Raw genomic sequence first — 23,203 nt, 5'->3', positions numbered from 1 at the left:
CACCAAACACATCTTCCCTTCACCCCCCCCGGAGGCATTCCGTAGGGATCGTTCCCTCCGGGACACCCTGGTCCACTCCTCCATCACCCCCTACTCCTCAACCCTCACCTATGGCACCTCCCCACGCAAACGCAAAAGATGCAACACCTGCCCCTTCACTTCCTCTCTCCTCACCGTCCAAGGGCCCAAACACTCCTTTCAAGTGAAGCAGCCTTTCACTTGCATTTCCCCCAACTTAGTCTACTGCATTCGTTGCTCCCAATGCGGTCTCCTCTACATTGGAGAGACCAAATGCAAACTGGGCGACCACTTTGCAGAACACCTGCGGTCTGTCCGCAAGAAAGACCCAAACCTCCCTGTCGCTTGCCATATTAACCTTCATCAGTGGTGTGGTGTTGGTCTCTTTCTTCCTCCTTTGGTGCCCTAGCTAGGCAGGCAGCAGTTCTTGAGTATCTGAGGCAGATAATCAGTATAATCAGGAGGGCTAGGGAAGTGTAAGGGGGGATGTAGTGGTTGGGATGGAAAGCAATAGGTCGCAATGTGAATCTGGTAGTTATTTCTCTGCCCTGGTGCTTTACTCCAATTGTAGACAACTGCGGTAGAGGCAGTCAAATGTCATTTCCTTTCAGTCAGTGCAGCACTCTATTAAGAGGGGCAGGCTGCCTTGAGAGATGGAGGCTAGCTGGAACCTTGCATGCTATTGGCACCCTGTTGAGCTTGCAGCCAGCCAGCAGCATGGTCGCGCACAGCTGCACGCTAGAATTGGAAAATGAGGATGCAGCATAAAGCTTACATTCTTCTTTCCTCAACGGGACCAGGCATAGGTGAATCATGATGGCTGTGCCTTAAAATGGCTGCAAACAAATTTTTAGCCCAACATATTTCATGTTATTTTTGTGGGGAGATGGTGGGGTAGTGGTAATGTTACTGAACTAGTAATTCAGAGGCCCAGGCTAATGTTCTGTGGACACGTGTTCAAATACTACCATAGCAGCTGGTGGAAGTTAGAAAAAATTAATTAAGCTGGAATTGAATGCTGGTCTCAGTTCAGTAATGGTGACCATGAAACTATCATCGATTGTTGTAAAAATCCATCTGGTTCATTACTGCACTTTAGGGAAGAAAATCTGCCATCCTTACCTAGTCTGGCCTACATGTGACTCCAGATTCACAGCAATGTGGTTGACTCTAGACTGCTCTCTGAAATGGTCTAAAAAGCCATTCAGTTCAAGGGCAATCAGGGATGGGCAACAAATGATAACCTTGTCATCGACACCCACATCCCATGAATAATGAAAAAAATAATCTCAAAATACTATTTACAGATGAGGAACACCATTCTTCACTATCTAACTGCTGTAAACTGGTGAAATTACCACATGTGCATAAGTTTGGTTCTACATGAGCTTTCCACGTGCTAGCTTTGTGGCCTTGCAGGAATAGGGGTGACTTTAGAATCAAAGATTGTTATGGCAAAGAAACAGGACATTCTGCCCATCAGGTCTGCACATGTTTTCCACATGTTAGCTAACTGCCTAATGTCACTCTCTTGCATGCTCCGCACAACCTTTAATATTCCTTTTTTCAAATCTAATCTGTCAAGCCTGTCCTCGTAACCATAAGCCTTCATACTTGGTAACATCCTGTCAATCTACACTGCATCTTTTCCATTGACTTTACATTCTTCCTTTGAGACAACATATCCTTTCTTTAAGACATGAAGATGCTTGTTACTGAATTGGATTTAAATTAATTCATGCAAAAATAAGTCTATCTGAAAAAATTGCAGTTAATCATAGTTTTAAGATGGTTGGATGGTGGTTTATACATCCATTCAAGCTCAATAATATTCTTCATATGATTAGGTGATCAGAACTGTAAACAGAACTCCAGAAGGGCCTGACTGATTGATGCCTTATATGCCAACAACATAACAACTCAATCTGTAGAAGGAGTTCAGATGAAGTTTACAGCTTTGCTCTCACAGTTTCTTACATCATTTGACCTTACTGCACAGTAATCACTTCCAGGTGCCAATTTTCCTATATTTAAGCTATCTGAATCTGAGGCTCAATCTAAGTAATACCATGCAATTTCTCCCAGGTGCCTATTATCTCAATCATTTTAATTTTCTTGCATAAATGCTGCCACAGTCTTCAAAGTTTAATACTATGCTTGCACTTAAAAGCACAGGTTGTACAACTTACCAAAAGTTGGCAATCACATTTGGCTGTAGGTGCAATTTTTTAAACAAGAAATATTACATACTGTTGAGTGAACAAGCTGAATCAAGTTTGAAGTGAGCAATTCTTATGCGAATGTAAAGTCTTAACAAGCCATATGAGAACAGCTGATCTAAGTAGCAACAGATTCTAGAATATTTGCTGACATTTATTATTTTCGATCTGATCAGCATTCTGAATATCAGGGGTAATTTTGCAATGGATGCAACGGTGTAAATGTGACTGGCGCAGAAGTTGCTGGCTTATAGGACGGAAACTTGTGGAGGACACTTCGGGTCTCAGCCACCTCTTTTGCCGAAGGCCCACCTCATCTTGTGCCACTCAGGCATTTAACAGGCCAGTGGCGGGCCTTCCCCGGAATCAAGGACCCTGGGTCAGAAGACCCATCCACCAAGATGCGTGCGATGGACAGAGGCCGGCAAGTCTTCTGTACTTAGCAGCACCACCCAGGAGGCCGTGGCTGCTGCCAGTACAACACCCATCTGAGGCTTCTGATTGAGGAGGGACCCAGGCTCAGGTGAGTGATGGCGGGAACGAGGAGTGGGGTGGTGGTTGCAGGGCAGGGCAGGCGCCAGGCGGTTGGCTCTGAGCATGCCCCCTTCCCAATGCCAGGTCCCTCAATCAGGCACTGAGTGCCTTTGAACGAGGGCTCCCCCACTATGAGCCCGATGTGTTTGCTTGTTGTGCTCCCCTCATGGCGAGCCACCTGCCTGAGGGGGATGGGGCCTTGAAGTCGGCATTAAAGGCAGAGCAGGCTCAAGGGGCCGAATGGCCTACTCCTGTTCCTAATTCATATGCTCTTTAGTATTCAAGGGCCTTAATTGTCTGTGAGGTGGGAAGGCTATCCACGGGCTTTTCTGCCACGGCCTTAAATCGGGGTGGAGGTGGGGAGCTGGAGGGATCACTACCTGCCCGCCATCCCACCTGATTAAATGCACCCCCCCCACCACCAAATTCGCTATGGGGAGGGCACAAGATTCCATCCATTGTTTTTTAATGCCCGGCTGCAGTGCACTTGCAGACAGTGCATCAAAGCCTCATTTAAGCACTAATTTGCAACCCACCTATCCTGCAGGTCATGCAGATGATCCATAACTACACTTTTATTTTTGGCTTAGCTTCCATAATTTTTTCAGTTGCTTAATTCTTCACATTGTAATATTTGAAAGAGCTTGTAAATTGTTTTGAGCACTGTAAGCATGCGACAATTGCCATTTTTTTCCCCTCAGGGAGGTTGAGGATGAGGAGAAATTGCAAAAGACAGTCTGCCCAAACCTCAGGTGAGTTTTACAGACCTGATAGGTATACTGGTTCATGCAACTATTTCTCTCTCTTGGTCACACTTGCTGTTTCTTCTTCTCACATGTTAAGCTGTCTTTTACATTTTCAAAAACCTTCAACGGGAAAAATGCTAGCTTTTTGTCTTTCTTTCTGGGAGAAGTTAGCTCACAACCGAAGGCAAATTTCACCATCAGGACGTGGTCCTGCAAACTCATAACACCGATACAGCACACTTTTATCGGCATCATTAGCAGAGAAAGGTCACACAACAGTAGGAACGACCAAACAAAAACAAAAATAGCTGCAAAAACTCAGCAGGTCTGACAGCATCTGTGGAGAGGAACACAGTTAACGCTTTGAGTCCGTATGACTCTTCATCAGAAGTAGGAATGACCAAACTGGAGGCCATGCACAGCAGGGTGTTTGGTTATCTTTCTTTTCTTTCTATTTAACACACACCCGCGTACCACCACCACCACTCCGCTCCTCCCCCCGCCCCCATCATACCCAAACCACCCCCCAGCACACTCAAAATCACAACCTGTACTGTGATGACAGTCACTTGCTACTGCTTATCATTTCATGTAACCCATCACCTCACCACCTCAGCTCACTATCACCTTCTCAAGGGCAATTAGGAATGGGCAATAAATACTGGCCTAGCCAGCAATGCCCACATCCCATGAATGAATTAAAAAAAACCCATATCGCTCCGCCTTTAATGGTTCTTCAGACAATGTGAGCAATGTGCCCATAGAGGGGGAAAGAAACTTACCAAAGGCAAACTGTACTCGCTCGTACCTTCCAAGACTCAGCACAGAAATAACCATCTTTAATGATAAAGGTACGGTTGGAGGGATCTGCACTGAGTGATCCACCGAACACAAGTGTTTGATAAGGATTTTAGTCAAGCCATGGATTTGACTGTAGTGCAGTTCAACCAATTATGATGGATTTCTGAGAAGTCATAGTCCAAGTTTGCAGGAGAGAGCTTGTCTCCAAACTCTAACAGCCATGTTGCTGCTGATATTAATTCATTTCTCGCACATTGGATTTAATAAGTCTTTCATGCCTCCCCCACTTCCCTACAGTAGCGCACCATGTTTAATATGAGAAAAGATCAATCAAACTGAAATGATGTTAAAAATACCCTGTTGTAACTGAAAACAATTTCCTTTTTATTCCTGAAAGATTGTACAGTCCTCTTAATAACTCTCTTTGAACTGACTTGAGCCAGCTGCAAAAAGACAACCAATGCCCATGGAATTTAAAGGCTTTTGGGAATCAAGTGCAGTGTTTGAATTTACCTGTGGGCTTCTATTTGGGTGGCTTCAATGACATCAAAACTCAATACAGGTACCCTGTGCTGTAGCAAGGATAGGCATATGCCCTGATCCCAGCATGTAGCTAAATATTCTACCCCATTGAATTCTGCAGTAGTCTTTTGTTCTTGCTGGGTGAGTTCAATCGTCTCTGCCACATCTGCACTGGGTCAGTGATGTCAAGGTTTGATGGAGAGTGGGAAATGTCAGGCGTGCGAAGCCAGTCAGTACTTGCCAACTCCCTAGCTTTTCTGAGGCAGGTCGGTGGGGTCAAGGTTCACTGGAACACGGGATAAAATGCCCGGTTTTCAGATACTACTAGTTTTCAGGTAGCCGGATTTGAGGTACTTTAACTGCATAAGTGAATGGTCTCTAAAACCTGATCTGAGTAACATTTTAAATACTGCTGGAAATGGCTGTGTGAGTTTTTACAAACAGAATAACATTTTTAGTAAATCTCGCATTATTTTGACTTAATGCCATACATTTCTTATTACAAAAATAACAAATATCCCAATTCTTTGTTAGCATATAATTGGACTCTTCTAACAAGAGCATTTCCTGAAACTGGTTGGCTCTGACCTTAAATAAGAGACCTGTCACTCTCAGTCTGGATTCCTTACCAGTTCTCATACTGACAAGGCCACAGCCATGAATTTCTTTGCTGCTGCTTCGACTCCTGTGCCGTAACTTTAACAGAAGTGCGGCAGAAAATGCAACTTACGCATGTAGTCCCAACAAGGTCCCAGCAGTAGCTCCAAGGAAATCCCTAGCTCATGCCTTTCTGTTTCCTGAATGAGCAGGAAGCCAAGTGCTTGACCTCTAAATGGGCAAGTCGCCAAGGGCTTAACCTCCAACTTGCTCCCAGCTTCCCATGACTGGCTGACCTAACAATTAATTCACTTACCATCCTTGTGTACTAAATGTTTAACAAATAATGCTATAATTGAACAGAAAAAAAGTGCAAGAAGGATAACCACCATCTGAAAGAAAAAGGTTAATGCTTGGGAGTGGGATCCAGCTTTACCTTTCCTTTTCAGAAGCTGCCCTGCTATACATTTCAAGAATTTTATGATTTATTTTTAAATACCAATTTTTCATTGCTTGGCACTCTTAATATTGGTAAAACAAGGGTTTCCAAACAACAGGTCATGACCCCACACAATTGGGGGGGTCACAAGTAGCAAGGTGGCAATGACAAGCATGGAGTGGAGGCTCTGGTGGGGCAGTCTTGGGAACAGCTCTATGGCCCTTTGATGTGCACGCACAGATTTTATTTCTATCTGTGATTCGAATGGCACATCCTAAGATAGTTTTCTCCAAGGCCCCATCAGTGCCTGCTAAACAATTGTAGAAAAGGCCATTGCTGTCCACTTGCACATCCTTCCCCCCTCCACCTGCCGCCCCCCCCACCCCCCCGCCAAGGGCTACAGCAATTTTCAAATGTTAAAATGGAATCACAGTGCACAAAGGTTTGGGATTCACTATGGTAAAACAAACATGATCAATGGCAGCATTCAATCTTACAGCTCACTCTGGGTCACATGGATTACTTTTCCTGAATCAGTTGCTGTCTTAATTGCTAATTTAAAAAGTTTATAATTACAGTATCAATGAGTCATGGAGATTAAAATTGCGATTAGCACTGTGAAAAATTATATATAAATATTACAGAATCATAGAATCTTTCAGGCCATCTCACCTGTGTTAGCTCTCTGAAAGAGCTAAATATTTAGTCCATTCCTCTGCCCAATTAACACTTTTTTTTCAAATATTCACCCACTTTCCTTTGAAATGTTATTTATGGCTTCTGCTTCCATCTATTTAAAACATTAGCTGAGACACTGCTGAAGTCTAGATGAATATGGTCCCAATCCATATGCCTAAAGAAAATTCAAAAATAAGAGGTGAAAGAAAAACTTACATTTAAGTATCTCCACCCACAGCTTCAGGGCTTCCCAAAGCACTTTACAGCCAACAAAATACTTTTGAAATGCAGTCATTGCTGTAATGTCGGAATGAGGCAGTCAATTTGTGCATAGCAAATTCCAATAAACAGCAATGAAATAAAGCATCTCCTTCAGTAATGTTGATTGAAGGATGAATATTATTCAGGCCACAGGGAGAACTCTCCTGTTCCTCTTCAAATAGTGCGAGTGGGTAGATACGAACTGTCCAACAGAGAGTGGGTCTCAAACAAACCATTCAAACAGGCCATTCTTCCCCAGATTGTCAGAACTGCAGGACTCTTTACCTCCCTCAACCTTGCTTTCCACCTAACTTTTTGAAAGCATTTTGAAAGCTCAGCTTGTTGTCTCCTAATCACTACTTTGTCATTAACCCCATGTTCTTTCTACACTTTTCAATCTTCCTGGTGTACTGCACAATGGCCCTTTGCCTAGGTTCCACAATAATAAAAATATTATTCAAAAGTTCACATTCCTCAATCCACATGAATGAATTTCCAAATGGCATACAATAAAAAACACTAATTTTGACAACATTTATAGAAGTTTAGTTTTATAATGGTTTCACTAGTTCAGATTATTAGTGCACATTTTCTTTCCAAGATAATTTGGTTCTGGTTTACTGGTCTATTTCCAATATGATGCTACAGGGAAAACCAGTCAACTTAACATAAGTCTTGGGGAAGCTTCCTCCAATAAATTAATAAATAGACATACAAACATACATATGAACATACAAAATAGGAGCAGAAGTAGGCCATTCGGCTCTCAAGCCTGCTTCGCCATCCAATAAGATCATGGCTGGTCTGTTTGCCATCCACCCCCAATAACCTTTGGGGGCAGGACATAACCTTGCCTAACAAGAATCTATCTACCTCTGCCTTAAAAGTATTCAATGACTCCGCCTCCACCGCCTTCTGGGGCAGAGAGTTCCAAAGTCACACGACCTTCAGAGAAAAAAATTCTCCTCATCTCTGTCCTAAAAGGGTGACCCCCAATTTTAACAGTGTCCCCTAGTTCTGGGCTCACCCACAAGATGAAACATCCTTTCCATGTCCATCTTGTCAAGACCATTCAGGATCTTATATACTTCAATCAAGTCACCCCCTCACTCTTCTAAACTACAGTAGAAACAAGCCCAGCCTGTTCAACCTGTCCTCATAAGACAACCAGCTCATTCCAGGTATCAACCTAGTAAACCTCCTCTGAACTGCCTCCAACAAATTTATATCCTTCCTTAAATAAGGAGGCCAAAGCTGTACACGATATTCAAGATGCTGTCTCACCAATGACCTGTATAACTGAAGCATAACATCCTTACTTTTGTGTTCAATCCCTCTTCTAATAAAGGATAGCATTCCATTAGCCTTCTTAATTACTTGCTGTATCTGCATACTAACTTTTTGTGACTCATGCACTTGAACGCCTCGATCCCTCTGCACCTTGGAATTATTCAGTCATTTTCTGTTTAATAATCTGTTTTTATTCTTCCTGCCAAAGTGGACAATTTCATATTTTCCCATATAATACTACATGTCAGATTTTTGCCCACTCACTCAACCTATCTATAACGTCCTCCTCGCAACATACTTTCCTACTTATCTTTGTGTCATTTGCAAATTTAACTACCATGCCTTCGCTCCCCTCATCTAAGTCATTGATGTAAATTGTTAAAAGCTGAGGCCCCAGCATAGACCCCTGCAGGACTCCACTCGTCATATCCTGCCAATCAGAAAAAGACCCATTTATGCACAGAGCATTTAGGCAGCTCAATATTCCAGGATATAGGGTCTTCAGGCGAGGCAGGGAAGGAGGTATCGCAATATTGATCAAGGAATCAATTACGGCAGTAAGGAGGGATGACATCTTAGAAGGCTCCTCAAATGAAGCCATATGGGTAGAACTGAAAAACAAAAAAGGAGCAATCACATTGCTGGGAATGTACTATAGGCCCCCAAACAGTCTTTTTCGTGCGCATGCGCAAAAGGGCATACTCTCGCTTTTGGGGAATCTCCCCCCCCCCGCCCACACGGGAAGCGCTATGCGCTATGCGCTTCCCGCCGGACGTCACGCTGGGCGGGCCTTAATTGGGCCGCCCATGTAAAATGGCGGCGGGGCCCGCTTCTGCAGCGGGGATCGGCTCCCTGCCCACCAGAGATTGGGTCGGGCCCACCCACCCGACAGGCAGAAAATTCTCCGCAGAGAGTTGGGATACGGGGTCATTTTCAGGATGGCAACCTGTAACTAGTGGAATGCCACAGGGATCAGTGCTGGGTACACAATTATTTACAATATATATTAATGACTTGGATGAGGGAAATGAATGTACTATCACCAAGTTTGCGGATGACACAAAAATAGGTGGGAAGGCAAATAATGAGGATGACAGCAAGGCCAGAATTTTCCCGTCAGTGATATGGGGGCGGGGCCCATTCACCGGGGGGAAAATGACGCTGGATGACGTTGGGAGCAACCCCCGACGTCATCCCGGTCCCTTTAAATTTTTAGGAAGGCGGGCGGACAGCGAAATCAGCTGTCCACCCGCCGACCTGTCGATGGCCAATTGAGGCCATTGACAGGCTAATTAAAGTAATTAAAGGCCCTGCCCACCCAGCCTTAAGACTGGCGGGCAGGCCAGGAGCCCCAGCGGGCTTCTGATAAGTTTCATGTTCCTTTTCAAAAACTTTAATAAATGTAATGTGATATTTAATAACATGTCCCATCTCGTGTGACATTGTCACATGAGGGGGACATGTTAATAATATTTTTATTTCTCTACTTTTTACGTTTTTGACAGTGCCACTAATCTCCCTGAGACAGCACTTAGTCTGAGGGAGCAGTGTGATCTTTCGCGCATGCACGAAAGAGCGCTCTTTGACAACTGGGGATTCCCTCCTCCCTCCCCCCCAACAGGAAGCGCTATGCGCTTCCTGACGGGCAGGCCGCTGGGCGGGCCTTAATTGGCCCTCCTACTCAAAATGGCGGCGGGCTTCGTTTTGGCGGCGGGGGTCGGCTGTCTGCCCGCCACCGAGCTGGTGGGGCCCACACGCCCACCAAGGGCAAAATTCTGCCCCAAGAGTCTACAGAGGAATGCAGACAGATTAATTGAGTGGGCAAAAACTTGGCAGATGGAATATAATGTGGGAAAGTTATGGGGTTATGCACTTTGGCAGGAAGAATAGAGGAGCTGAATATTACTTAAACGGAGAAAGACTGAAGAAAGCTGCAGCACAGAGGGTTTGAGGGTCCTTGTGCATGAATCCCAAAAAGCTAGCATACAAATTCAGCAGGTAATAGATAAGACAAATGGAATGTTGGTCTTTATTTCAAAGGGAATGGAGTATAAAAATAGGGAAGTCTTGCTAAAACTATATAAGGCACAAGTCAGAATACTCCTGGAATACTGTGAACAGTTTTGGTCCCCTTATCTAAGGAAAGATATACTGGAGGCAGTCCAGAGAAGGTTCACCAGGTTGATCCCAGGGATGAGGGGATTTTCTTATGAGGAGAGGTTGAGTTGGCTGGGCCTGTACTCATTGGAGTTTAGAAGAATGAGAGGCGACCTTATTGAAACATATAAGATTGTTAGGGGTTAAAAGCAAAAAACTGTGGATGCTGGAAATCCAAAACAAAAACAAAAATATCTGGAAAAACTCAGCAGGTCTGACAGCATCTGTGGAGAGGAATACAGTTAACGTTTCGAGACCGAATGACTCTTCATCACAACTAAGGAAAAATAGAAAAGAGGTGAAATATAAGCTGGTTTAAATGGGGGTGGGACAGGTAGAGCTGGATAGAAGGCCAGTGATAGGTGGAGATTGCCAAAAGATGTCATAGACAAAAGGACAAAGAGGTGTTGATTGTTAGGGGGCTTGACAGGGTAGATCCTTAGAGGTTGTTTCCCCTTGTGGGAGAGTCTAGACCAGAGGGCATAATCTCAGAGTAAGGGGGCACCCACTTAAAACAGAGATGAGGAAGAATTTCTTCTCTCAGAGAGTAATCAATCTGTGGAATTCTTTATCACAGAGGGCTGTAGAGGCTGGGCTGTTATGTATATTCAAGGCTGAAATTGACAGATTTTTAATCAGTAAGGGAATCAAGGGTTATGGGGAAAAGGCAGGAAAGTGGAGTTGAGGATCAGCCATAATCTCATTGAATGGCGGAGCAGACTCGATGGGCCGCGTGGCCTATTTCTGTTCCTATGTCTTATGGTCTTATACTGTCTCGTTTCTGCCAGCCAGCCAATCTTATACCCATGCTAATATGTTAGCTCCTACACCATGAACTTTTATTTTCCGCAATAACCTTTGAAGTGGCACCTTATCAAATGCCTTCTGGAAATCCAAGTACAGTACGTCTTCAGGCTCCCCTTTATCCACAGCAAATGTTACTTCTTCAAAGAACTCCAATAAATTGGTTAAACATGATTTCCCTTAAAAACCAGTTTGACTCTTCCCAATTACCTTGACTTTTTCTAAGTGCCCACCTATAACCTCCTTAATGATCGATTCCAACACCTTCCCCATGACAGACGTCAAACTAACTGGCCTATAGTTTCCTGTTTTCTGCCTCCCTCCCTTCTTGAATAGAACAGTTATATTTGCTACTTTCCAATCTAATGGAACCTTTCAAGAATCTAGAGAATTTCGGAAAATTAACACCAACACATCCACTATCTCACTAGCCACCCATCAGGACTTGGGAGAAAAAAGCACTTGGAGACTTGTCAGCCTAATTGTTAATTATAGGCAGCCAGCATGAAGTTGTCTGGCAAATTTAACTGAATTCTTTGTGAAAATAAACGAAATACATTGATAAAATACAACATAAGAAATGTGTTAATCAAATTAAAGCACAAGACATTAAAATGAATATGGCAACATAGATAAGAAGTTGGTTAAAGGGCAGAAAACAGAGACCAGCGCTTAATATTTATTGAATTGGAGATATATGAACAGTGGTGTCCCCAGGAACCACTGCTCTTCCCAAGGAGGGGAGGAGGAAGAGTGGAAGTGCTATAGTGGTAGGGGATTCCATAGTTAGGGGAGCAGACAGGCGTTTCTGCGGCCATAGATGTGACTCCAGGATGGTATGTTGCCTCCCTAGTGCCAGGGTCAAAGATGTCACAGAGCAGGGAGGAGGCAGTGACAAACTGGTATTGTTGCTGGAATAGTAAACTAGGGTAATGTTCTGGGGACCCATGTTCAAATCCCACCATAGCAGATGGTGAAATTTGAATTTTAAAAAAAAATCTGGAATTAAAAGTCTAATAATGACCATGAAACCATTGTTGTAAAAACCCATCTGGTTTGCTAATGTCCTTTAGAAAAGAAAGGCTACATGTGACTCCAGATCCACAGCAATGTGGTTGACTCTTAAATGCCCTCTAAATGAGGGCAATCAGAGCTGGGAAAAGAATGTTGACCTAGCCAGAGACACCCATATCCCATGAATGAATTTTTAAAAAAAGTTGCAGGACATTCTTTTGAGGGAGGGCGAAAAGCCAGAAGTCGTGGTCCACAGCAGGACCAATGACATCGGTTGGAAAAGGGGTGAGGTCCTGAAAGCAGATTTTATAGCGTTAGGAAGGGAATTAAAAAGCATTAACTCAGCATTACTCCCAGCGCTACTTGCTAGTGAGCATAAGAATAGGACGATTGAGCAGTTCAACACAGCTGGAGGGAGGGGGAAGAACTTTACAAAGCTGAGAGGTGAACTGGCAAAAGTGGACTGGATACAGCTACTAGAAGGGAAAACAGTGTCAAATCAGTGGGAGGTATTCAAAAGTGAGATTCTATGGGCACGGTGTAGACATGTCCCCACAAAGCAAAGGGTGGTACTGCCAAATCTAGAGCCCCATGGTTATCTGGAAGCATACAGGGTAAGATAAAGCAGAAAAAGAAAGCTTCTGACAGTCACAAAAAGCTTAATACTGTAGAAAGCCTAAAGGAGTATAAAAAGTACAGGGGTGAAGCAAAAAAGGAAATTGGGAAAGCAATGTGGGCAGGGTTCTCAATGAGTACTTTGTCTCTGTCTTCAATAAGGAGAGGGATAATGCAGACATTCTAGTTAGAGAGGAAGGGTGTGAAATATTAGGCACAATAAGCATAAAGATAGAGTAAGTACTGGACGGACTGGCATCCTTGAAGGTGGATAAATCACCAGGGCTGGATGGATTGTATCCCAGGTTGTTAAAGGAAGCCAGGGAGGAAACAGTGAATTCCCTGAGGATCAATTTCCAATCCTCCCTAGATACATGCGAGGTACCAGAGGATTGGAGGTCTGCCAATGATGTACCAATATTTAAAAAGGGTGCGAGGGATAGGCCAGAAAATTATAGGCCGGTCAGTCTGACTTCAGTGGTGGGCAAATTATTGGAATCAATTCTGAGACACAGAATAAATGTCACTTAGAAAGGCACGAATTGATCAGGGATAGTCAGCATGGTTTTGTTAGGGGAAGATCGTGTCTTACTAAATAGAGTTTTTTGAGGAAGTAACAAGGAGGACTGATGAGGGTAGTACAGTGGATGTTGTCTAGGTGCATTTTAGTAAGGTATTTGACATGGTCCCACATGGCAGACTGGTCAGAAAAATGAGATACCATAGGATACAGGAAAAGGTGGCAGGTTGGATCCAAAATTGGCTCAGTGACAGGAAACAAAGGGTAATGGTCGATGGATGTTTTTGCGAGTGGAAAGCGGTTTCCAGTGGCATTCCGCAGGGTTCTGTGGGGGCCCTTGCTGTTTGTCATATATATTAATGATTTGGAATTAAATGTGGGAGGCATGATTGGGAAATTTGCAGATGACACAAAAATTGGCCACGTAGTTGATGGTAAAGAGGATAGCTGTCATCTCCAGAATTATACCGATGGTTTGGTTGAGTGGGTGGAAAAGTGGTAAATGGAATTCAATCCAGAGAAGTGTGAGGTAATGCATTTGGGGAGGGCAAACAAAGCAAGAATTCTCAATAAATGGGAGGGTATTGAGAGGTGTTCAGGAAGTGAGAGACCTTGGAGTGCATGTCCACAGGTCCCTGAAAGTGGGAGGACAGGTGGATAAGGTGGTAAAGAAAGCATATGGAATACTTTCCTCTATTGGACGAGATAGTGAATACAAAAGCAGGGATGTAATGATGGGACTGTATAAGAAGCTGATTAGGCCACAGCTAGAATTTTGTGTATAGTTCTGGTCACCACATTAGAGGAAGGACATAATTGCTCTGGAGAGAGTCCAGAGGAGATTTACAAGAATGTTGCCAGGGCTTGAAAATTGCAGCTATGAAGAAAGATTGGATAGGCTAGGGTTGTTTTCCTGAGGACAGAGAAGGCTGAGGGGTGGCCTAATTAAGGTGTACAAAATTATGACGGGCCTAGATAGCGTAGACAGGAAAGACCTGTTTCCCTTAGCTGAGGGGCCAATTACCAGGGGGCATAGATTTAAGGTGATTGGTAGAAGGATTAGAGTGGACATGAAGAAAACCTTTTTCACCCAGAGGATGGTGGGCTTCTGGAATTTACTGTTTGAATTGGTGGTTGAGGCTGAAACGCTCAAATCATTTAAAAGGTACCTGGATATGCACCTGAAGTGCTGTAACCTGCAAGGCTGTGGACCTGGTGCTGAAAACTGGGATTAAAAATGAGCGGCTAGCTTCTTTTTTCTCTTTTTATGGCCAGCGCAGACACGATGGGCTGAATGACCTCGTTCTGTGCCAACTTTTCTATGGTTCTAAAGAGTAGTGGTTAATGGATGTTTTTCAGATTGGAGGAAGGTTTGTAGTGGAGTTGCCCAGGAGTCAGTGTTAGGACACTCGCTCTTCCTGATATAGTAATGACCTCGACTGTGGTGTTCAGGGCATGATTTCAAAATTTGCAGTTGATATAAAAATTGGAAACGTTGCCAACTGTGATGAGGATAGTCATGAACTTCAAAAGGACATAGACATGTTGGTGGATTGGGCAGACAAGTGGCAGATGAAGTTCAGTGCAGAGAAGTGTGAGGTGATTCATTTTGGCAGGAAGAATATGGTGAGACAGTATAAAATAAAGGGAGCTTCTCCAAAGGAGGTGCAGGAACAGAGGGACCTCGGTGTATCTGTACATAAGTCATTGATGGCAAGACATGTTGTGAGAGCAGTTAATAAAGCATATTGTATCTTAGGCTTTATTAATAGGGTAATTAAGTACAAGAGTAACGAGGTCATGTTGAACTTGTATAAGAGGTGTCAGCTGTGGCTCAGTTCATAGCACCCTCGCCTTTGAATCAGAGGGTTGTGGGTTCATGTCCCACTCCTGGAAACCAAGAACTGTGATTGTACTCGAAAGAGTTGCAATCTGTGACTGTTGATAACTCGAAAGAGTTTGAACTTGTATAAGGCACTTGTTAGGCCTCATCTGGAGTACTGCGTCCAGTTCTGGGCACCATACTTCAGGAAGGATGTGAAGGCATTGGAGAGAGTACAGAGGAGATTGACAAGAATGATCCCAGGGATGAAGAACTGTAGCTATGAGGATAGATTGGAGAGTTTGGGACTTTGGAGAAAAGAAGGCTGAGAGGAGACTTGATAGAGATATTCAAAATCCTGACGAGTACGGACAGGGTAAACAGTGAGAAACTGTTCCCGTTCAAGGGAACATCAAGAACTAGAGGGCACAGATTCAAAATAATTGGCAAAAGGAGTAAAAGTGATGTGAGGAAATATTTTTTCACCCAAAGGGTGGTTGAAGTCAGGAACGAACTTCCTGACAGGGTGGTGGAGGTAGGTTTGATAGGGGTATTCAAGAGAGAATTGGATTGCCATCTGAAAAGCAAGGTTACAGGGATAAGGCAGGGGCTAGGTAAAATGTTCTTTCAGAGAGCCAGTACAGACTTGATGGGCCGAATGGCTTCCTTCTGCACTGTAAAGATTCTGTGATCGCTAATGAATACCATAAGGAACTTAAGAAACACAGACAGGTTACTAAGTTGGACAGGGAGACATCAAATAAAATTTAATGCAGAGAAATGTGAGTCAATACCTTTTGGCATTAAAACAGTAAACTTTAAAATGAGTTGAGTAGCAGATATACTTATGAGGTTAGATATAGAAATTTTGAAAAGTGGGGAGCAAATTGGTAATGCTGTAAAAAAAAATCGTTTGATTGTCAAAGCAACAATACATAAATCATTTATTGAGCCACAGTTAAAAGAGTGTCCAGCACGAGCTCTATAGGAAGGATGGCAAGACCATGAAAAGAGTTTAGGTTCCCAAGAGTAAATCAGCTACAACAGGCTTTAGTTATGAGGAGAATTTGGGCTCTTTTCATTAGAACAAAAAAGGTTAAGAGAACAAAAATGTTCAAGATTTTCACAGGATTTGAGGAGATAAATCAGGAAAAAGCTCTTTCCCACAGGTTCATTAATCAGTAACTAGAAAGTTATCAATTTAAGATGATCAGCAAAAGAACTAAAGGAGAGTTAAGATAATTTTTCTCAGAAATAAGGTTGTTAGGGCATGGGTGCCCTACCAGAAATAGGACTGAAAACAGACTCAATAATAACAGACTCAATCAACTAGAAGTCAATAATCAATAAAGAGGATAAATATTTGAAAAAAATTAAATGGGTAGGTGAATGAGACTGAGTGCATATCTCTTTCAGAGAACAAGCACAGGTGCAATAGGAAGAATGCCTTTTTTTGATTCTATTAAACAAATAAAATTGTTCCTGCTTCAGATGACCAGCATTTGCAATTTTTGATTTTTATTTTTGTTATTTATCTGTTGTTGATTATTTTGGTAATATTAAACTTATATTGGCATATTTAAAATAACCAAGATGGAGTTGCACATTTGATATCAGTGTCAACAATTGCTGTGCATATCGTAACAAGAGCAAATCAGCTCTCATGAGAACACTAGAGGGTGCTCCTGTTACTGCTCTGTACTAACACAGTGGCTTTTAACACCAAAGCAACTAATAGCCCTCGTCACATACAGAATAACATTTCACAATGGAGACTAAGATAAAAAAGCAAGAAAAAGGAGGTCAGAATCATGGTTGGATAGGGAAGAACTGTTGAAAGAGAACTTTTTTTTTCAAAAAAGGTTTTGTGACTGGGAAGACAGAGATGCCTCAAAGGGATAGACAGTGACTCAAGGGGGGATTTCAAAGTGAAAGAAAGAATCTTGAAATAAGTTCACTTAAATATGGAGAAATCAATGGAGAAGGACAAGGTTGGAAGAACAGCAGGATTTGGTGCATGAGAGATGGGCTGCTGCATTCTGAATGAGTTCCAGTTGGCTGAGAATAGAGATAAGTATGTGAGTTTGAGATGTGAATTATGAAGGACCCCATGCAAATACTGACACTCCGATGGGAACCCTTGCACACATTAATACATTCCCAACCCATATTTTCCCTTCCGAAGGAGAGACACAGCTATGCAAAGCCAAGACCCCATCTGCTCACTCAGCTGGACATAAAAGATCCCATGCAAGAGCAGGGGAGTTATTCCCTCTGGCCAATATTTATCACTCAATCAACATCACGAAGAAACAGAATACCCAGTGATTATTACTTTGCTGTTTGTGGGAGCTTGCTGTGCTCCAATTGGCTGCCGCATTTCCTACACAATAATGACTACACTTCAAAAGTCAGTTGTAAAGTGCTTTGGAACGCCCTGGAGTTGTGCAAGATCCTATATAAATGCAAGTGTTTTTTTCCTTTCAAATGGAAAGTGTGGGTTTCATTGTGAGACACATTTTCATTGACATGGAGCAAGAGACCTAAAGTATTTAGTAATTCAACAAATAAAGAAAAGACTCAAATTCAATGGTCTGATGAACTCCCAGATCCCCTCATGAAACTCATGAAAGCATATGCACGAATAGTGCATGGCGTGGGAGGTGGGGGCATCCGTTTTATTGAAAAAATGGGAGAATGTTTAGTTTTCTCTCGGACACACCAGAGAAACTACATCCTCAGAAAATGTATGTTTCGAGCATTCTGAGAATTTTGTGGGTTGTTAGTAACAAAAACGGACAGGCATTCTTCTGTTCCATTAAATGAAGAATTTCAGTATCTTTATGTATTTCTGACTTCCAGACCAGAGGTCACTCAGCATTTCTAATTGTTTAGGATTTTTTTTTAAATAATTAATTCTTTAGAAGCAATCCAGTATCAATAGTGAGATTGTACTAAATGGAGAGTAGCAAATGAAAAGTGATTTGAAGACTAAAGTTAGTCACCCCTTTGTTTCATAGTGAATATTTCAGGTCGCGACTGTATGGTCATGCATGAAGCTACGTGGCCAAGAAAAAGGGCAAAATCTTCAGCTCAGCGAGCAGGGGTGGGGCCCGCTCTCCGAGATGTAAAATGACATGCTGTGATGTAGGGCGTGTGTCCCGACCTCACCGCATGTCATTCATGTTTTCAGCAATAAACTGAGCTGCCCGTTAAGGTTGGCGGGCCAGCGAAGAGCGCAGGCGGCCTTCGCATTTTTCATGGAACCTCATCCACGGGCGGGATGAGGTATCATGATGGTTTTTTAAATTCTTGAAAAAATTTTTGATAAAATGAATAGACATGTCCCAGCTCATGTGACAGTTTCACATGAGGGGACATGTCTGAACATTATTTTTTCCTTTATTAAATTTTTCTGAACTTAAATTAATGTCCCTGAGGCAGCTCTGTGCCTCGGGGAAATTTCTGCGCTCTTTCGAGCACATGCGTGAAAAAGCACAGGCCCCGACTCAGCCTACTCCTCCCGCCCGCACATGGAGCGCTCAGTGCTTCCGGGCGCACGTCATGTTGGGCAGGCCTTAATTGGCCCACCCACGTAAAATGGCAGTGCCCAGCCGATCGTGGACGGCGATCGGCTGCGCCCACACCCGTGCCCACTCCCACCCAACGCCCGCAACAGGGAGAAAATTCTCCCCAAAATAAAAGTTTCCTTTATGCTTGCCTCCCTCACGACACCACCCAAACCCACCCCCACCCCAGCTATTTTCCCTAGACTACACAAGGACCTAAAATAGCCAAATGAAAGAACTGGTTCAACATAATTCTCCAAGGATAGAATTGCAATGGAGAGGTGATAGTAGTTAAATCAGGTGCTGGCAATTCAAACTTCTCCAAATACAAATGCACCAATACTGCAAGCTGTGCTCAAAATAGGGAAGTTGCCCATTAGGCCCACTGGGTTAACATGTGGTCTCTGGTGTGCTGTATTGAAAATTGTGTTGTACATTTTGTCTACTTAAGACTACTAAATCTATATAAAAGCAGAGGGAGTCTGGAAGGAGAATAAAGGAATCCACGTTTAACAGCATGTGCAGTTCTGATTCTGAATGCTTCTTACTGAATCTTACTGTTTCTTCCCAAGAATTTCACAATGGTGACAAGGAGGGTGAAAGATAGGAAACACAGCTTTCAGGTACGAAATTTTTGGAAGATATTTATCTACGTTGTGCTGACACCACAGCATTTTAAGCTGGAGATTTAGGGAACATATTGAGGCTGTGTTAGACACGCACACATTGAGGCAGTCCAGCTCAGGATTAACAAGAGGAAGGCCTGTACGGGTGTACACACTGATCTTGCAAAAATAACCAATCAAAAAATTAATCTTGGATCAATACAGAGAGGTTTTTCTTTGGAAGGGATATACTACTGGATCTTTGATCACACACTATCACTGCATTGCTGATCGAGATGGCATTGTCTATGTCCCATCTAACGTGTATTTAGGTCAATCATTTGTATTCCCACGTTGGCAAAAGTGACTGCGACGTTTCGCAGATTCTGTAATCGCAGATAACAAAAGAATAGGGCCTTACTTCTCCACTATAGAGCTGAAGAAATGGATGATATCTTTGAAACACTAACACCTGCGCGAGATGAAAAGGGCTATGACTCAGCAAAAGGTGCAAAAACAACTTATTTGCCACCCAAGAAAAATGCATCATATGAAAGAATGGTCTTCCGCTGTACTCAGGAAGAAGCAAATGAGACAACTGATCAATATTTCACACAATTGTGGCAACGAGCCACCATATGTGACTTTGGTGATGCTGAATATGTTAAACATGAAATCAAAACAAATGATCAAAGGTTGTCACTCTAGCCAACCACAGCAAAAACCATTCGAGAAAGACAGAGAGGTGTCAGAGCTGCCGGAGTCAGAATGATTACTATCGCTTTCAGAGTTCTCGGGTACTGAAGTTGAGGCTGGCAACAGTGACTACTGCACTTCAAGTTCAACTCCTGTGAACACTTCATTGTTCATGTGCCAGGAAACCGCCTGAAAAACAACAACAGCAGTCCCACTGCAACATGTCCAAATGGTGTTTCCACTGTGGCAGCGCTTACCACACTGGACAGATGCCCCGCTGCTGGTAAACAGTGTAAAACCTGTGGAAAAGTGAACCAAAATCCTGGAACTCCCTTATTAACAGCGCTGTGGGTATCCTACACCACATGGACTGCAGCAGTTCAAGAAGGCAGCTCAACATCAAGAGCAACTAAATGCCGGCTCAGCCAGTGAAGCCCATATCCCGTGAATAAATAAAAAAAACACTTTGCTCGTGTATGTCACTCACCAACAAACTCAACTAAGACCAATACCACCAGAAGGATGCCATTTTACGTACAACAGTAAAATGGGGAGAGAATATAGCCAATGTAGAGGTGAATAACCCTGAATATACTTCTGCACTCTCTTTTGGACATAGCAACCAGCAGGTGTGACAGTGATCATTGGCTGCTTGGACGTAGAGGATCTCGTAGATACAGGAGCATCTGTTAATGTCACAGGAGATAAAATGTTCAACAAACTTCAGGATTGTCCCATTCTCTGCAAACCAGGGAAAGCAAAATATTTCCATTACAACAGTGAGAAACCACTGAAAGTTCTCCAGACTTTTGAAACACCAGTCTCATTCAAAGACACAAGGATGAATGCTGTTTCTATGTCATATCTGGAGTATGTGACACGTTTATCAGTTTCCACACAGCAACAGATTTGTACAATCGCAGTCACATTCGCGTTTCCTACAAATACCAACAACATTCTTGAATTGTATGCTGACTGCTTCACTGGTATCACCAAACTGAAAGATGTTACATGCAAATTGCATGCAGACACTAATGTACCCCAAGTTATGCATCAACAGCGATGAATACCATTTCATGTCAGAAAGCATTGGGTCTCACCCAGACATTCATCAAGGAATGCAAGAGCAAGAACCAGATTAGAATGTGTGTTAATATGCAGTCACCAAACCAAGCCATGTAATGAGAAAGACACTTGATACCAATAATTGATGATATCATTAAGTGAATGGTGTTAAACAGCTGCCAAACTTACCCTCAATCAGATCTTGCAGAAGAATTGAGGCATCTTAGAGTAGTTGCCACGAACTTCGGACTTTTTCGATACAAGAAACTGAACTTTGGAGTCAATTTCAGCACATGATTCAGCCTTCATTTCAAGGACTTGAAGGTACACATAACATTTTCATCCACGGTCACACTTAGTAAATTTGCAACATGCCTATATGAATGTCCACAATGTCTTAGAGAATGTAAGCTCACTTTGAACAAAGGCAAGTGATGTTCAATGAAAGCAGAAACAAATTCTTTAGTCATGTGTTCAGCGGTGAAGGAGTATCACCTGATCCATAGGAAATTGAAGCCATCGCAAACGATGCAGATCCTACAAACATGCAGGAACTCCGGAGTCTGCCAGGGCTCATCAAATACTGTTGTCGCTTCATTCCTAACCTCGCCATGTTATCTGCTCCCCCTCGCTATCTGACAAAAGAGACTACATCACACAAATGGGCTGTAAACCAGATCAAACAGCAGTTGTCAACAAGCTGCATAAATGTCCATTCCGACCCGAAGAAAATCACCTAGTTGTGGATACAAGCCCGATTGGCTTAGGTGCACTTCTAGTAACTCATCACTCGTTGCAATGGCAAGCAGATCACTCATACCTGTAGTGCAATGTTATTCGAAATCAGAGGGAGAAGGGCTCTCAATCACATGGGGTATCTTACACTTTCATCTCTACTTGAATGGAAGAGAGTTTGAATTAATAACTGTGGTTGTAGGAGGTCAGTCATCTCAGTTCCAGGACATCATTGCAGGAGTTCCTCAGGGTAGTGTCCTCGGCCCAGCCATCTTCAGCTGCTTCATCAATGATCTTCCTTTCATCATAAAATCAGAAGTGGGGATGTTCGCTGATGATTGCATGATGTTCAGTACCATTCGCGACTCCTCAGATACAGAAGCAGTCCATGTCCAAATGCAGCAAGACCTAGACAATATCCAGGCTTGGGCTGACAAGTGGCAAGTAACATTTGTGTCACACAAAGTGTCAGGCAATGACCATCTCCAACAAGAGGAAATCCAATCATCGTCCCTTGATGTTCAATGGCATTACCATCACTGAATCCCCCACTATCAACACCCTGGGGGTTACCATTGACCAGAAACTGAACTAGGCTAGCCACACAAATACTGTGGCTGCAAGAGCAGGTCAGGGGCTAGGAATCGTGTGACGAGTAACCCACCTCCTGACTCTCCAAAGACTGTCCACCATCTACAAGGCACAAGTCAGGACTGTGATGGAGTACGCCCCACTTGCCCAGATGAGTGCAGCTCCCACAACACTCAAGAAGCTTGACACCATCAAGGACAAATCAGCCCGCTTGATTGGCACCACATCCACAAACATTCACTCCCTCCACTGCCGACACAAGTAGCAGCAGTGTGTACCATCTACAAGGGCAGAAATTTCCCCCCGTTGTGGGGGTTGTGCGGGAGCGAGCACGAACCTGATCGGCGCCCCTAATCGGGTGCGCGCCGCCATTTTACGTGGGCGGGTCAATTAAGGCCCGCCCAACGTGACGCACACCCGGAAACACTGAGTGCTCCCTGTGCAGGCGGGGAGTGGATTACCTGAGTCGGGTCCTTCGCTCTTTCGCGCATGCGTGCGAAAGAGTGCAGAAATCTCCCTGAGGCACGGAGTTTAAGTTTTGAACAATGGAATGAACCATAGAACCATAGAACACTACAGCACAGAAAACAGGCCATTCGGCCCTTCTAGTCTGTGCCAAAATATTATTCCGCTAGTCCCATTGACCTGCACCTAGTCCATAACCCTCCAGACCTCTCCCATCCATGTATCTATCTAATTTATTCTTAAAACTTAAGAGTGAGCCCGCATTTACCACATCAGATGGTAGCTCGTTCCACACTCTCACCACTCTCTGAGTGAAGAAGTTCCCCTAATGTTCCCCCTAAACCTTTCCCCTTTCACCCTAAAGCCATGTCCTCTCGTGTTTATTTCTCCTAATCTAAGTGGAAAGAGCCTACTCGCATTTACTCTGTCAATACCCCTCA

The 23,203-nt window shown here is 43.4% G+C and overlaps 1 protein-coding gene across 2 annotated transcripts in view; it reads right to left on the bottom strand.

The window, feature by feature from the left end:
• The window catches only part of gjc2 (gap junction protein gamma 2), a 109,369-nt gene that overhangs the window by 71,534 nt on the left and 14,632 nt on the right, over positions 1–23,203 (bottom strand). Inside the window, exon 1 of one of the 2 annotated variants that reach the window (XM_078536683.1) lies at positions 6,549–6,630. The exons of the other annotated variant lie outside the window; for it this stretch is intronic. The gene's annotated coding sequence lies outside the window, so the exon portion shown is untranslated. Of the gene's footprint in view, positions 1–6,548; positions 6,631–23,203 lie in introns of those variants that run through there. 2 annotated transcript variants of the gene reach the window in all.

This window comes from Cetorhinus maximus, chromosome 3, assembly GCF_964194155.1.
Source record: "Cetorhinus maximus chromosome 3, sCetMax3.hap1.1, whole genome shotgun sequence".
NCBI lineage: Eukaryota > Metazoa > Chordata > Chondrichthyes > Lamniformes > Cetorhinidae > Cetorhinus > Cetorhinus maximus.
Note: the sequence above shows the minus strand (reverse complement) of the source record. Positions and strands in the feature narration are given on the sequence as shown.